The 17,294-nt window shown below is 39.0% G+C and overlaps 1 long non-coding RNA gene across 1 annotated transcript in view; it reads left to right on the forward strand.

Moving 5' to 3' along the window:
- LOC103366645 (uncharacterized) overlaps window positions 1–14,333 on the forward strand; it is a 56,155-nt gene extending 41,822 nt beyond the window's left edge. The window contains exon 3 of the long non-coding RNA XR_520678.1: window positions 14,283–14,333. This is a non-coding gene — a long non-coding RNA (uncharacterized LOC103366645). The remainder of the gene's footprint in view (window positions 1–14,282) is intronic.
- Window positions 14,334–17,294: the final 2,961 nt, after the last annotated feature.

A 17,294-nucleotide genomic window follows, 5' to 3' on the forward strand; every position in this document is an offset into this window, starting at 1 on the left:
GTTCTTCCACTTCATCCAAACTTTTTCTCTCTCAAACTTTCTTTTTGCAACTTCTCGGCACTTTTCCCCACGAAGCAGCAAGTAAAGAACTTTTAACGTTCTGTTCTGTAGAAACGGTCTCAGAATGTGCACAGTTATCCCATTTTTAATTGATTTTCTGCCTCCATCTCTGTGTCACTTGCAGCTTTTAAACTCAGGTAGAAACACTTTTGATTTCAGGTCCATTCGGGCATCATGTCTCCTTTTCAAGCTGTTTCTTCGGTTTTACTTTCAGGAGCAGGTTAGTTATAACTACCGGACCACAGAACTGCATTTTCTGTCAGAATTAAATTCATCATTATACTTCAAAATGATGCCCCCAACCAGGGTGTGAACTACAGGGGAGCCAGAAGGAGCTCGGCTGCTCTTAATAAGACATGAACCTTCCTGAAGGGGGGAGGGGTCGGTCGTAAATGTAGATTCATGCATGAGGGCGATTCATCACTAATTCACTTTAATAAAGATACCAGCATATCAAAGTGTGGCTTGTAATTAGCTATTTTTATTTCCCATTTTCTTGATTAGCTGGTTAGTTACTTGATTTAAAAAATGTCAGAAAATCATTAAAATGTCAATCAGTGTTTCCAGAAACGCAAGATAATATCCTGAAGTGTCTCGTTTTTCCCACAACCCTAAACATATTCAGTTTACTGTCATAGAGGAGGAAAGAAACCAGAAACATTTAAGAAGTTAGAATCAAAGAAATTATACTTCTTCCTCGTAAAAAAAAAAAACAAACTAAAATACTAATGGATGAGTCTTTACGTCTCTCGTGACGATGGTGTAATGTCAAACTTTACTCATATATAAGGCAAAAATAACAAACTTTCTTGATGTCAATCACCGAAGAACAAGAAGAAAGAATCAAGAAGAACAAATTTAATCCTCTGTGATGCTCAAACCAGGCAGGAGCGGCTACTTTTCATCTGTTTTCTTATAATATTCTTATTAATAGGAGCAAAAACACATAAAATCTGCTTTAAAATATAATTTACAAGAGCTGCATCTGTTGTTTTTGACCACAAAAACATGACAAATTAATGTGCAAATGAGAAATACGCATTTTTACAGCTGGATGTAGTTCACACTTTACAAATTAAAGCCAAAAACAGCTTGTAAGCGTTTCTTTTTTTCCCCATAATATCCCAATTTGTGAATTAAAAAATGAACACTTTCAGCTTTCAATTGATTTTTCAAGAAACATTTTTTCTCTTAAAAAATATTTAGGCTGATTAATTGATTTTCAAAATTATATCTAGTTAATTAATTAGTCTTTGCAGCTCCAGGGGAGATTTAAGATCAGGTAAAAAAACCCCACAAACTTTCTAGATGGCAGTCGCCGTAAAACAAGAGGAACAAGCCTAACCTTTAGATCAGGCAGAGGTGACTGCTTTCCATCTGTTTTCTTATTCTTATGATTAATTTTCTTTTTAAAATAGAAATAAAATGTATGAATCTGCTTCAAAATGGGCTTCAGAAATGTCGTATCTGTTGTTTCTGACCATTAAAAAAGGACAAACTGATGTGCAAATAAAAAACACTTCTCAAATTATAGCCAAAAACAGCTTGTAAACTTTTCTTTTATTCTCTAATATCCCAAATTGTGAATTAAAAAATGAACACTCTGAGCTTTCAATTGATTTTTCAAGATGTATTTTTTCTCTCAAAAAATATTTAAGCTGATGAATTGATTTTCAAAATTGTATCTAGTTAATCGATTAGTCTTTGCAGCTCTAGGGGAGATTTAAGATCAGGTAAAAAAAGACAATCCACAAACTTTCTAGATGGCAGTTGCTGTAAAACAAGAGGAACAAGCCTAACGTTTGGAGCAGGCAGAGGTGGCTATCTTCCATCTGTTTTCTTATTCTTATGATTAATATTCTTTTTGATAGGATTAATATTCATAAATCTGCTTCAAAAAGTGCTTCATAAATGTTGTACCTTTTGTTTCTGACCATTAAAAAAGGACAAATTGATGTGCAAATAAAAAAACGCTTTTCAGATTATAGCCAAAACCAGCTTGTAAACTTCAACAAAACAAATCACGTTTGAGGTGTCACGTTAAAAAAAATGAACACTTCCAGCTTCCAATTGATTTTTTCAGGATGAATTTGTGGCATGGCGATGAGGCTGCAGGTGCAATCAGTCCCAGAAGAACCAATCGACGCCAGCCTCGGAAACAGTTTGACAAAGTCCGAATAAATCTGAAATGAAGGCGCTGTATCAGATCGGGACGTATGGACTTATCGGGCCGAGAGCAGGAATCATGAAATTGCACAATGTGCCAATTAAATTTAAAGGAGTAGATTTTTTACAGTAATTTAGTGCAATCAGAGCGGCTGCATGATACAATTAACTGAAGGCGGCGGTGAAAGAATAATCTCTCTCCGAAGGATATAGACGGTGGGTTTCCATGGCGACAGCCCAGTTGTGGAGAAATGCTTTCTGCTCTGCGCTTCATACAATCTGAGCCTGTTGAAATCCTGTGATAAATAACACATTATCTCTGGTTTCACATTCGCTGCTCTTTGACTCCACCTGGGACTGTTTTCAATTTTTCCGTGTTGCTCCCTGGTTGCTGCTCAGAGTCAGACATGATGCTCTGCTTCCAGACGGTCTTCAGAGCCACTGATGGATGCGGCAGATTCACTGAGGTGCTCACAAAGACTCAGGTTGAGGCTGAAGATGTTTGTTAACAGAATTATAAGAAAGATAAAACTTTATTCATTCTAAAGGAAAGTCTAGTGCAAGATTTGGCTCAGAAAAAAACAACTAAATGACATAAGATAAGAAATGCTGTGCCTAAAAAGTAGAAAGTTAATAAGATATAAGCACGATACATTACTGAGATAAAATAAGGAGCACAAATAAGGCAAGAATAGAACAATACAAAACAATGCTGGCAATCACACTGATGTAAGCAGTGATTTTGCACATGATAACAGAGTATTACACATGGAAATGAAATGAAAACTAAGGTGAAAATGAAATATTGCAAATTACATCAACAATGTTTTGCATAATAATGAAATGCAGAGAAATGAAATATGAAATATTGCACATTACACTGACAGTGTTGCACATGAAAATGAAATATTGCACCTGAGAAACAAGGTATAAAACATTGTACGTTACATTGACAATGATGCACGTGAAGGTGAAATATTAACCCTTTGTAGGGCACTCCTTGAAATACTTGGGAAATTAAAACCCTAGGGTGTTATTAAAGGATGTTTCAAGATTTTTTTTTTTTACTTTTGTGACTTAAAAAAAAATGTAAAAAAATGTTGCAAATCAAAATTGATATAGTTACCATATATGGTAACTTGCCCATCTATTGTTAACAAAAAGGGAAATTTATAATAAATAAAAGACAAAAGTAACAATCTGGAAAAAAAAACATTTATTTAGGAACATTTTAGTTTGAGGTAATTATGCTAAAACAACCAGCAACAAAGCATTCGGCAAGTTGGCAAGTTCATTTAGGCACATCTTTCTTGGGGTGGTGGTGTTAGTGGCACTAATCTCAAAAAGTAAATCAAAGTGAAGTTCAATGCAAACGTGTAACAAAGTGTTTATAAAGCTCCTGGAACATTTGTTTAGTGATATTTTTCGTAAGGTAGTGATATAAAAACTAAATCAAAGTGCACATGGTTCTTTAACCTCATGGAGAGGCACAGGGTGGACATCGTGAACGTCCAAGGAAGTGACCAAATATGATCACCTGCCCCACAAAGGGTTAAACATGTAGTCAAGATGTTGCACGTTAAAATGAAAAATGCAACACATGAAACTGAAATATTGCTCCTGATAGATGAAAATCTGAAGTATTGCTCATGAAATTAAACGCTGCACGTGATCAAGTTTAGCAAATTTCATTCATAGGAGTCAGTCAGTGCATCTTTTACATTAACTACATGAACATCGTTTGCATGTAACTACAGAAACCGACCTGCTAACAGACAGTAGTTGTAAAAGCTTTGTGCTGTTGCGTTATCAGCCGAACACAGCGGCTGATTCTAATGAGCAGCGAGGACAGGTGAAGCCAAAACAGACCAACGAGACAAACTGCTTATAAAGGGAGAATTTAACTTTTTCACGAGTGCATGAATTTATGAAGGAGAAACGACCGTGTGATGTTATGGATGATGTCCTGAAACTGCACTGAAGCTTTTGCAGCCAAGACACAAACAAGAAGCTGAAGGAGGCGACTGTAGAGAGAGAGACTAAGCAGCAGCAGGAGGAGGAGGAGGAGGAGGAATATTAGACACCTGTTAGAGCCAAAATGGCTGCTTTTTATTGTTTCACGCCGTTTGAAACAGACAGACGGAGCAGAGCGATTGAAAAATAATGACAAATGACACCGTTAGCGAGGCTGAGGGGAGTGAAAAATGTGGTAGAGAATGATTAGAAGCTGTTTGAACCTCAGTAAGATCAAGTGCTAATGACTGGAGCCAGAGACGGGAGGGATGAAGGTGGGATGTGAGGGGATGACATCAGCGCGTCTTCGTCATAAACACAGTCATAATCGGGGGGGGGGGGAAGAAGACGAGCGAGGAGGGCCGGGGAGGAAATCAGAAACAAATGAAGACGGAGGGAAGAAGTGTCTGGCAGGGGAGCAGATTATGAGACGCTGATTGGGAAAAGTAATTGAAAATGGTCGGCGGCGTGATAACAGCTGCTAATAACAGATGTTTCTGCTGCGGGATTTTGCTGACGCCTGATTTTAAATTGAAGTGATGAGAGGAGAAGGAGGGGGAGCAAAAAATAAAGAGAGATGGCGGAAGAGGCAAAAACACAGAGTGAGATTTTCCACTCAGATTATTGGCAGCAACAGTTAGGAGGAGTCATTAAAGATGGCGGTTAAACCTACAGGCGGCACTAGAAAGAAACTGATCACCTACTTCACTCTTTTTTTTTCTCTTTTCTCAGATATTCAATTAGTTTTTTCAGCTCGTAATACAGTTTTTGTGCAGCGCTGGCATGGAAACTTCTCTCCATTACGGCTAAAACAAGGCTCCACCTGAGAGAGCTCGCCAGAAGAAGCCTTCCAGTGCTGCAGATAAACACACAGTTTCTCGCCTCAAGAGTCAACAGTTCACATCATCCTGCCCAAAGCTTCACTCGGCTGCTGCCCTGCTCGGACTTTTTGCAGATATTTGTTGCTGCACATCGTCACGTAGCACATCTCCGAGGCTTCGGATAACCAGGAGAGAGTGTCGGAGAAATCAGATTTAAAGAATAGCTGCTCATGTTCTATATTTCACCAAGAAAAGGACAAAACCAGTACTTTGTAAGAATTCCTTTACAGAGGCTGCATAACTTCCTAAAACATCACAACATTGCTGTTTTTAGGAAGAGTTTCTGAACCCTCTGAAGTCCGAGCAGTTTCTGGGCTTTTTGTTTTTAACTCCTGTTTTTACTCACTGTGGGCTCGTTTTACTGCGTTATGAAGTCCTGCATCTCCGTGGAAACAGCACAACCATGAGTACAAGTACAGAGAACTCAAGAATGTCTTTTACACTGTATATTTTTGATAATGCCATTAATAATTTTTTAAAAAATCAAAAATTAAATATAAAAGCATAAACATTATTTTGCAAAAATAGAATTTGGAATTGAACAGTTTTCTTAATGCGTACAGATCTTATCTATAATTAAAATAAATGGGAACTCTACACACTACAGATATTTAACTACTTGCATTTTTATTTTGTTTCTGAGCACTGCCTGCAGTTTAACCAAAAAGTCTCTGAATTTTCATCACATGACTGTTTATCACATCTGAGTCACTCGTGGCTTCCTGGTTTTGTTGTGGAGCACAGAATTTTTATTTTTTCCAGAATGTGTTTAGTACAAATTTCTTATTTTTTTTAAGAGAATTTTTGAAATATCTGTGCAAATGAATATCACAGTTTTAAGCTTAGATTTGGTTAATTTCTGGACAGAACTGCAAGTTAAGCATATATAGTTGAGGGACTTTCAGAAAGTTGAAAATCTGATAATTGTTAATTGATAATTGTTGTTGTTTACTGATTTTATGTTGATGTTGTGTTGGTTTTTTCTGGTGTAGCAATTTCCCTGAAGTCTTGTACTGAAGGGATCAATAAAGTTTTATTCTAATTATTTTATTCTAATTCTAATTCTTTTAGTTTTTACACATTCTGGCTCTGATAAATGCTGTCGTTCTGGCAAATTTTTAAAAAGCTGTCAAGCTTTTCAAACTCACCGGCAAGCTTTAAATGGGAAGAAAGAATGAATTTGTTGTGACTATTATCAGCAGCAGATGAATGTAGATTTCATGCACCAGTGAGGGCTAACCTTCAAAATCCTCAACTTTTCATTTTAATTTGCTAATTTAAATCTTACCTTGCAGAACGAATGACATTCCAGCACAATACTTGTACTTCTGGTGCTAATTAGCAAATGCTAGCAACAAAAGCTCGGCCTGGCTGTGCTGGCGTTGGCACCTTCGCTGCATCGCCAGGCCAGACTCATTCAAATGAATGAGAGTTGGCTGCATTTTTTCACACAGGGCTTAAGTTGATGTGAATGTAGCCTTTGTCTTTTTGGACAACGACGGAGCGCTATGGCTCAGAAATAATCTATATGGAGCAACACAGGCAGCACAGTTCAGTGTGATCGGGTCACGTTGGTTTGTTGGGTTTTTCATGGGATTTGTTGACTTATTTGAGGAAAAATGTGGATTTTCTCATCCTTTAAATGCAGTTTCTAGATGCTTCTCTGGAAGGATTTTTTTTCAGGACAGCAGAACCTGATGTATGTCCTCTTGTTTTCATTGAATGCAGACCTGGAGAAGAGCTGTCAGTGAGAATAAAGTTAGTATTTACTGTTCTTCTGCACTGAAATGTGGAGTGAAGCTGCCACATACACTGTGGAGGAGGCTCTGGTCGGGGCTTTGCACAACGAGAGTCTAAAACCTGTTTGCACGGGGATGGATTTGCACTCGAGTGTTGCTCAGTCATTAGACGTCTTCACCTCCAAGACGACTGAGGTGAGACTGAAGGCGTCGTAAACCGGAGCGCTCGGCAGGAGGCAGAGCGAGAGAAAGGACTGAACATTTCCGACGCTTGTTCTCAGCCATTGTTACCGAGAGCAGGCTGGCAGGAGGCATTGGGTGATAATTGCTAGCTGTAAAAATGTGATGGCATCAAACTTGTAGGAATCTGACAGGACAATAGGTACGCCTAAAGCAGAAAACAAGAGAGGGAGAGCAAAGCTCGGGGACGTGGGAGAGGTGATTGACAGTTTAAAGCGGTGGGCTCCGGTTAAAAGTTGGACTAAAATCAATGCGGTAGAAGTGTTGCCATTCAGGAGGAAGAGCAGCGTAGAGAGAATATAAATCACAGTTCACGTTCTGAGAGCAGCTCCCAAAGGTGTGTGAATGTATTAACACGGAGGCAGGTGATGTGTCGGCGCTGATGGAAAAACATGTTCGACTCGAGCTGCAGCACGCGCTCGCATCGGCGCGTTATCGATGTCGTTGGCGTGGCGGCGACGTGTAGAAAACGTGCATTTATGCGGCGAAAAAACTTGATGCAGTGACTCGTTTAACAGACAATTTCACTGACAGCTGTGTGGACTGTAAAGGAGGTTACGGATAAAAATACAAATACCGACAGCTGTTTCCCCAACAGCTGCCACAGTCAACAGTTACCCGTGTTTGTCTTCTCGTTTCTCAAATACGGGTAATGAATACAATAAATAATGCTCTTAGTTGCATTGGGAGCATTTTTTATTAAAACCAGAGGAGCAGAGGCGAACTTCATGCTCAACTTAATTGTATCCCCTGGCTTCGGCGGTAAATGGGAGGAATGCTAACGAGCCATCATACAGAATTTGGAAAATGAATAAAAAATGGATCGAAGCGCGTGGAAAAAACCAGCCGTGAAGTTTGTACTGTAAATCTACAACTTGTTAAGGCTGTGTGAAGCCTCTGTGTTATGTGTTGCTCTCTGATCTCTAAAACCCACCAGTAGGTTTAAAAGCTATGCTCGGATTTAAAAGAAATGCCAAATGTGCACCATTTATCGAAACCTGAAACTGTAAAAACAGAAAAATATAGAATAGAATAGAATAGAATAGAATAGGAAAAAAATTATTTATTTCAGTCTGGGAAATTACAGAATATGTAGGACTTCCAACCTTATCATGTGGGGCTTTTGTTTTAAATGGGAAAATTAAGCTTAAAACTCATAAATCATGTATAAATTTACCAACAATATACACTTTGCTCAAACCAGATTCTATAAAAAACTAAAAATCCTGCATTCCCAAAACCATAAAGCCATTGACGACGACCAGTCACATAACAAAAAAAACTTCAAGGCACCATTTGACTGAACTGCAGGAAGTGTAAGGAAATAAATTAAAAATAAAAGTAGTAAAATATCTATAGATGCAGCGCCAACACCTGTAGGAAAAATGCTAAATTCGGCTGAACTGCAGGCAGTGCGCACACAGAGCAGATGGGAAACAAGTATAGAAACACAATTAGAATGTAAAATATGTAAAGTCACATTTTTTCCCAGTATTGGTGACACCTGTAGGCACTTGGAAAAATGCTTTACAAGTTGATTCTTTGCTGATTTTTTCTTTTTTTTTTGTATGTTTTAATGATTTCTGGCATTCTAATTGCATCATGCTGCACAGCTTTGAGTTCTGTCTACTTCTAGTCATGGTTGTGCTGTTTCTATACAGCTGCGGGACTTTATATCACAGTAAAAAAAACAAGCCGGCAGTGAGTAAAAAAGAACGAAGCTGCCTCAGAAGGTTAGTGCACTGCAGACGTGGCTGGTTTACACAGTGAATGCACAAGTTCAACACAAAGAAGAAATGAATGTATCAGCTGCAGCCGGGCGAAGTCTGTCCTAGTTCACCGGCATTGATTAGACGGGTCAAGGTTGGGGACTCAGTGGTTTGCGTTGCTGTAACAACCCTGCATCGCTTGCTGGCTGCCATGGCAATGCATCAAAAATAGAAATAATAGTTTGTTGCTGGGTGGGTGTGTTGGTAGGTCGGGAGCATGAAAGAGAGGCAGAATGTCTTCACGGCGTAATTAGGTAGCGCTTCGTTGTGAATAGAGGGGACGACGAGCAGGAGATACCAAGACATGAGTAAATACTGGGATGTTTAATAAGGGTTTGTGTCCCTTTATCTGGCAAATTGTGTTATTTGCTAAAAGAGGTTTTAATTATAGGGCTATCTCTTGTTTTTATTTCACCAAAGGATGAGTATATGCGAATGTTTTGTCTGATTATCTCTCCAAAAACAAAGAAAAGACTCCTCTTACTGTTTTTTTCTGACCTCCACGTTGCCCCGTTGGTTTGAACATGTGCATTTGTTTACACGCGACTGTCACCAACAGTTTAGTCGACGCGACGCCTGAATAAACAGCAGGATTTTCACTACTTGCTGTAAGTCTGGGGTGCAGACGCCTCGGGCTGTTTCTGTCCTCTGCGTGCAGGAGTTTCTCTGTGGGCGGGGCTAATACGCACACACACACACACACACACACACACACACACACACACAGGTACACATGCACACGGTGGACCAGGTGAAGGAAAGTTTTGCACTTTTTTGTTAACTGAAGTTTTCACCACTGACAGTCTGGTTTGGCAGTATGTTGAGTGATAAAGGTGAAGTCAGCGGTTCTGATCCAGCACAGTTTTCATTCAGATTCGGTGATCCGCCAGCTGTTGGCTCTGGGCTCAGGTGTTCGTGCACCCCCTCGGCTCTGTAAATGTGTTGTCTGACTCGCAGGATGCAGGAATAAGCTGCTGTTCATTTCAGCCAGCTTTGTCTTTCTGCTGTCTGTGTGTTGCAGTTTTTTTGTGACAGAAGCCAACAACAACAACAACAACAACAACAACAGCAACAACCAACTACGCTGAAAAGTTTTGATTATGTAGTAATGCAGCAATGCTAGCTTTTTTTTGCATTGAATTGTCAATTTTGTTCACATCTCTCTGCATGCAAACTATTCATTTGTCAGTATTTTCGCTTCAACAACTGTGATTGGTTTAAAGAAATGTAAATAAGCCAGAGTGTCTTCCCCCCTTCCTATAAATATAGGAGGTATTTAAGGTGAAGTATATAAGTACAATTTTCAAAATCAAAGCCCACGTGTCCATTTTTTTTTTAACTTTTTTATTTAGGGGTCAATGGATTTTTGCCAGTTATCAGATCTGATAGTGTGATTTCCTTTTTGTACTGTAATCTTTAAAAAAAAAAAAAGATTTCTGATTTTTAAAAAAAAAATTAATTTAAAATTGTGCTACCTTGGCTTTAGTGCTGCCACTTCCCACCTCTCCCCATCCGCAGTCACCAATGTCCCGCCCACAGCTCAATCTGATTGGTTGATGTAACAGCCAATCAGCACTGACGCTGCAAAGTTTTCTTCTAACAAACATAAAACCTAAATAATAAAAACACATTTCAACAGAGTTTCATGTTGGAGTTTTGAAAGTTTTCAATTTTACTGCAAACGTATATCAGTTCTAAACACGGATCATTGATCATATTGATTAGCAATAATTGGCATCGATATCAGCCACATACACACCATAACAGTCGACTCCTGGTTTTGATTGTGCAGTTTTATTTGTTTACAATATTTGGTTACTTTTTGGAATATTTTTAAGAATTAAACATTCATTGTTCTTTGAAAGAGTCACTCACATTATTATACTATTTTATTACCATTATATCATCATATTTAAAGGTCTTAAAAGGACAATAAAAAATGCTTTCTTGAAAAATAGATCATGCAACAAAAAATGATTATGACAGTATAGCAGCGCACTACAGGATGCAGCAGCATTAATTACTTAACAGTAGCAGACAAGACTTAATCAATCAGTTATTAGATATTTAATGCTAGCTTTTTAATTTATAACCAGCTACTCTAATAATCAATTAATCAGTTTTTAATTTTTTAAAGACATCAAAAGTCTAAATTGTCTCTCTTAAATGTGAATATTTTGACACTAAACTGAACGTCTTTGGGCTATCTGGACGTCATCTTGGGCTTTGGGAGGCATTAATCATACATTTTTCACCACTTTCTGACATTTTATAAACCAAGCACCTCATCAGTTCACGGACAGATTAATGGACGATGAAAACACACAAGACAAAAGAGCAGCGAAGCAACAGATGGCGTGTTCCTTAGCATGATGTTCACCACCTCTCTGTTTTCCCTCGTGGTTTTTTTTCTCCCTTCGATTTGTATTTTTCCTGAATTTAAATGGCTCATTTGAGGCACCAGTCGAGTGTGTTTATTCAAATTTTTTTATCTGTTTACAGCAAGAATCTACTCAAGAGTCTAAAAGCTTCACCAAAATCCCACGCAGTGATTATTCAGTCACTAATCTTTTTGTTGAGCTGATGACATAAGGGAGTTTAAGTCATATTTCCTCATACAGCCTCCTTCTTCTTCTTCTAACAGGATGAATAAACATCCAAGTTCTAAATTTAATTTTTTTCTTTAACTAATGTTCCAAGTTCAGCAGCAAAAAAAAAAACCTGACAACACTCTATTGTGTTTTTCATTTTCTGACACGAATGCAATGTGTCAAAACAACCTGACATTATGTCTTAATTAGTCTCTCAGTCGTCCAAACTGGGGGGGAAAAAATCGCTGCAGAATTCTGCAACCTGACAGGATGCATGATGATCCGGTGCTGCAGCAATAAACACAGCAGACAGCAGATATGACAGCAGTTTGTATGTGGAGTCTGTTTCTCTGCTTAGTATTCTGCCCCGGCTCCTCCAATCTGTATGCTGTCAGTCTGCTTCAGCATTTCCAATTCAGCGGAGTGACATTTTGAAATTTATTCAGCACCAATCAACACACACAGACACACAAACAGGAGAGACCAGGAGTTTTTTTTTTGTTTTTTGGGGGGTTTTTTTTACACCCATGTTCCTCCTTTTATCCCCTGTGATGGACGGTCTGAGAGACAAACTGAGCGAGATGGACGAAAAGAGCAGCGAGACACGTGTAAAATATTAATAATAAAAACGGAAAAGGTGGAAAAGCAGAAAGAGAGAAAAACCTGCGAAGAAATACTGGTTTAGAAATCAGAGAGGAAATAAAAGAAGAAGGTCAAAGAGGAAGATTAAAGATGTCAATGAGGCTAATGGCACCAAATGGCATTTTGTCTTTTTCTTTGCAGGTTTTCTAGCAAATCAGACCGACTATTTTGATAATTTATCAGTCTGAGTGATTTTTGTTAAAGAAAGAAAAAGTCTACCTTGGTTGTAGCTTCTTAAATTTGAATATTTTCTGGTTCTTTTTTGACATTGAACTGAACGTTTTCAGGTTGTGGAGAAAACACGGCGTCTTCTTGGCTGTTAGGAAACACGACTCGATCGTTATCTGACATTTTATAGACAAAAAACTAGTCATAAATCAGGAAAATCAACAGCAACAGATGGTTTATTCTTCACCTGATGTTGGCTTGAGGAGAGCTGGTTTAGAACTGAAGAGTTCATTTGCAAAAGCAGACAACTTGAACTTCACAAACATTCAGAAAATTCACTTTTCCATCGTCTACCTGAGACAATATCAAACTTTAGTTATCTCTATTTTTGTCATTTCTACTGAGTCAAATCCACTCAACTTCAGTTTGACTGATATTATCTCAAGCAAACAACAAAAAAACAAGTTTTCTAAAAAAAAATCTACAAAAATGGAGTTTTCTGTTTTTGCAAATGAAATCTTAAATTATTCCTAAATGGAACGTTTTCTGGTTTCTTTGCTTGTTTATGAACTGAACCTTTTGAACATCTCGTTTCCGTTGGGAAACACTAATCCACATTTTTCACCTTTTTCTGACCTTTTATGAACCAAAACATATTTAGCAATCAAGAAAATACTCAACAAATGAATCCGAAATTAAAACACACGAGACAGAGAAACAGCAACACATGGTGTCTTTTTTAACGTGATCTTTGCTGGAGGAGAGCCGGTTTAGACGGAGAGGAAATGAAAGAGAAGAGGGTCGAAGAGGAAGATTAAAGATGTCAATGTGCTCAATGAGGCTAATGGTGCTAAATGGCATTTTGTCTTTTATCTTTTTCTCTACAGACTTTCTACGAATCAGACCCACTTTTTGATAATTAATCAGTTGAGTGAAGAAAGAAAAAGTCTTCTTTGGCTTCAGCCTCTTAAATGTGAATCTTTTCTAGTTTCTTGCCTCGTTTATGACGGTAAACTGAACGTCATTGGGTCGTGGACAAAGCAAGACGCTACTCGACTATTGTCTCACATTTTATTGATGAAACTAATCATAAATCGAGAAAATCAAAAGCAACAAATGGTGTATTCTTTACCTGGTCTTGGCTGCTTTAGACTGAAAGGAAAAGAAAATGAAGAGGATCGAAGAGGAAGATTAAAAATGTCAATGTGCTCAGTGAGGCTAATGGTGCTAAATAGCTTTTATCTCTTTCTCTGTGTGTCTTTGCAGCTTTTCGACAAATCAGACTGTTCTGATAATTAATCAGTTGGGTGATTTTTTTTTTTTAAAGAAAGAAAAAGTCTTCTTTGGTTTCAGCCTTTTAAATTTGACTATTTCCTAATTTCTTCACTCGGTTATGATGGTAAACTGAATGTTTTTGGGTTGTGGACAAAGCAAGACGTTTGAGAACGTCATCTAAAACGCTACTCGGCCATTTTCCGACATTTTATAGACAAAAAACTCGAGAAAATCAACAGCAATAGATGGTGTATTCTTTATCTGATGTTGGCTGCTTTAGACTGAGAGGAAGTGAAAACGAAGAAGGTCAAAGAGGAAGATTAAAGATGTCAATGTGCTCAATGAGGCTAATGGTGCTAAATGGCATTTTGTCTTTTATCTTTTTCTCTACAGACTTTCTACAAATCAGACCCACTTTTTTGATAATTAATCAGTCGAGTGATTTTCTTTTCTTTGGTTTCAGCCTCTTAAATGTGAATATTGTCTTTCCTCGTTTATGATGGTAAACTGAACGTTATTGGGTTGTGGACAAAGCAAGACACTACTTTTTCTGACACTTTATAGACCAAAAAACATTAGAAAACAACAGATGGTGTATTCTTTACCTGGTCTTGGCTGCTTTAGACGGAGAGGAAATGAAAAGGAAGAAGGTCGAAGAGGAAGATTAAAGATGTCAATGTGCTCAGTGAAGCTAATGGTGCTAAATGGCATTTTGTCTCTTTCTCTGTGTCTCTGCAGGTTTTCTACAGCCAGAAATCCCAGATTGCTGCACAAACACACACACACNAAAGAGAAGAGGGTCGAAGAGGAAGATTAAAGATGTCAATGTGCTCAATGAGGCTAATGGTGCTAAATGGCATTTTGTCTTTTATCTTTTTCTCTGCAGACTTTCTACGAATCAGACCCACTTTTTGATAATTAATCAGTTGAGTGAAGAAAGAAAAAGTCTTCTTTGGCTTCAGCCTCTTAAATTTGAATCTTTTCTAGTTTCTTGCCTCGTTTATGACGGTAAACTGAATGTTATTGGGTTGTGGACGAAGCAAGATGCTACTCGACTATTTTGTCACATTTTATTGATGAAACTAATCATAACTTGAGAAAATCAAAAGCAGCAAATGGTGTATTCTTTACCTGGTCTTGGCTGCTTTAGACTGAAAGGAAAAGAAAATGAAGAGGATCGAAGAGGAAGATTAAAGATGTCAATGTGCTCAGTGAGGCTAATGGTGCTAAATAGCTTTTATCTCTTTCTCTGTGTGTCTTTGCAGGTTTTCGACAAATCAGACTGTTCTGATAATTAATCAGTTGGGTGATTTTTTTTTTTTTAAAGAAAGAAAAAGTCTTCTTTAGTTTCAGCCTTTTAAATTTGAATATTTCCTAATTACTTCACTCGTTTACGATGGTAAACTGAATGTTTTTAGGCTGTGGACAATACAAGACGTTAGAGAACGTCATCTAAAACGCTACTCGGCCATTTTCCGACATTTTATAGACAAAAAACTCGAGAAAATCAACAGCAATAGATGGTGTATTCTTTATCTGATGTTGGCTGCTTTAGACTGAGAGGAAGTGAAAACGAAGAAGGTCAAAGAGGAAGATTAAAGATGTCAATGTGCTCAATGAGGCTAATGGTGCTAAATGGCATTTTGTCTTTTATCTTTTTCTCTACAGACTTTCTACAAATCAGACCCACTTTTTTGATAATTAATCAGTCGAGTGATTTTCTTTTCTTTGGTTTCACTTTGGTTTCAGCCTTTTAAATGTGAATATTGTCTTTCCTCGTTTATAATGGTAAACTGAACATTATTGGGTTGTGGACAAAGCAAGACACCACTTTTTCTGACACTTTATAGACCAAAAACCTAGACATTAAGAAAACAACAGATGGTGTATTCTTTACCTGGTCTTGGCTGCTTTAGACGGAGAGGAAATGAAAAGGAAGAAGGTCGAAGAGGAAGATTAAAGATGTCAATGTGCTCAGTGAAGCTAATGGTGCTAAATGGCATTTTGTCTCTTTCTCTGTGTCTCTGCAGGTTTTCTACAGCCAGAAATCCCAGATTGCTGCACAAACACACACACACGGACATTTTAAAATAATTGTTTAACCATAGCGGAAGCAATGTTTTGTGCACATGAAGAACTAGCCGCGACTGCAGTAAAAAAAAAAGGTTTAACGGTGCGCAGGTGAGCTAAGCAGGTGTTTGCAGGGCATCGGATGAGCATGGGCAGGGCAGAGAGTTGGCATAAAGTGGGCACTGCAGGGGTCCTACCCTCGGATTACAGTTTAGCAGATTAGAGCTAAGCAGCAGTCACCTTAAGCTCGGCAGCCTCATGAAACCGGTGCCGCCGGCCAATAGGGCGTGCCCAAACACATCCACGCGCACTCACAGGCTGGCACAGCTGCAGCAACACAATTAAATTAGTGCATCTGGCAGACGGTGTGCGAACCTAGCTTAACACACATTAAATCACATGCACACACACACACACACACACACACACGCTGTGGGCTGCAGGACAGATGCTTCCCCCACCCTTCCTCTCGACGTCCTCTCAAAGCCAGCTGGAGAGAAGATGAGATTTGGGGCTGATTGGTTTTGTCTTCTTTTTTCTTTTTTTTCTTTTTTGCCCCGTGAGCCTCGCTCCATCCGCCACTTTCGGCCTTCCTCCTCGGTGCAGCCGGATAAATCTTCATCGTGAAAATCTTTCATCTTTTGGACGGATGTCAAGCAATCTGATGCTTTAAACTCCTCCTCCTCCTCCTCCCGAGTGTTATTTTATCTTTTTTTTTTTACTTTTTTTTTTTCACTCTGTGGGAACAGAGACGGACAAGTCGGCTGCAGCGCTGATATTTACAGAGTCGTGAAATCCTCTGCTGCCACTATCTCTGTTTTTTTTCCTTCAAGATTTCATCATTCACCACAAAGAATTGAAACTTTCTGTCCTCAACTTTGAGAACTTTGAGAAGAGAAAGCAGCTCTCAGCGCCTCGGTGAACTAGCCAGACAATGTACTGAAAGGGGTGAAAGAGAAAAAACCTTGAATTGGAGAGAAACTGGGCGAGGTGAACCTCAACAGCAAGACATAAAGACGAGTAGAAAAAAAGAGAAACCACAGAGGACGGAGGAGCCGTGCAGAGAAGGAGAAAAGAAAAGGAGTCTTTTTTTTCCCTTTGCTAAGGATGGCTAGAGCCGTGATGGAACACCCTTCAGGCCAGACCTCCTCCCTTCTTCTCCTGCTCCTCCTCCTCCCTTCTTCCCTCCCTCTCCACTAGTCTGCCAGATTTCTTTTTTTATTTTTTTGGCTACGTCGCTTCAGTGCAAAGAGAGAAAGGCGAGCGCCGGAGCCGGAGCTCAGCACCAGATGACTCAGAAACCGAGAAAGACCTGCTGCATCCAGCCGCTGGATTTCGCCGAGGATGCAGTTAATCAAACAGAAACGGGGAGGGGGAAAGTGAGAGAGGGAAAGTTGTAAAGTTAGAAAGAAAGAAATAAAAGAGAGAGAGAGAGAGAGAGGGAGAGGAGAGATCGGCTCACATCGAAAGAGGACTTGGGAAGCTACAGCTGTGTGTGATTCAGCTGCAACTCCTGAGTGGAAGGAAGAGCAGCGCCGGAGCATCGCCGCTCGACCGAGAGACAAATTGACTCTGACACCATCAGTGTGTTTGCTGCTGTGATTTAGACTGTGTGGTCCAGGGAGGCAGTCGGGGGGGTCGTCCCAGTCAGGCTGACCAGGCCTCGGTGGTGGTTGCGAG

The sequence above is a fragment of the Stegastes partitus genome, unplaced genomic scaffold (assembly GCF_000690725.1).
Source record: "Stegastes partitus isolate 25-593 unplaced genomic scaffold, Stegastes_partitus-1.0.2 Scaffold962, whole genome shotgun sequence".
Lineage (NCBI taxonomy): Eukaryota > Metazoa > Chordata > Actinopteri > Pomacentridae > Stegastes > Stegastes partitus.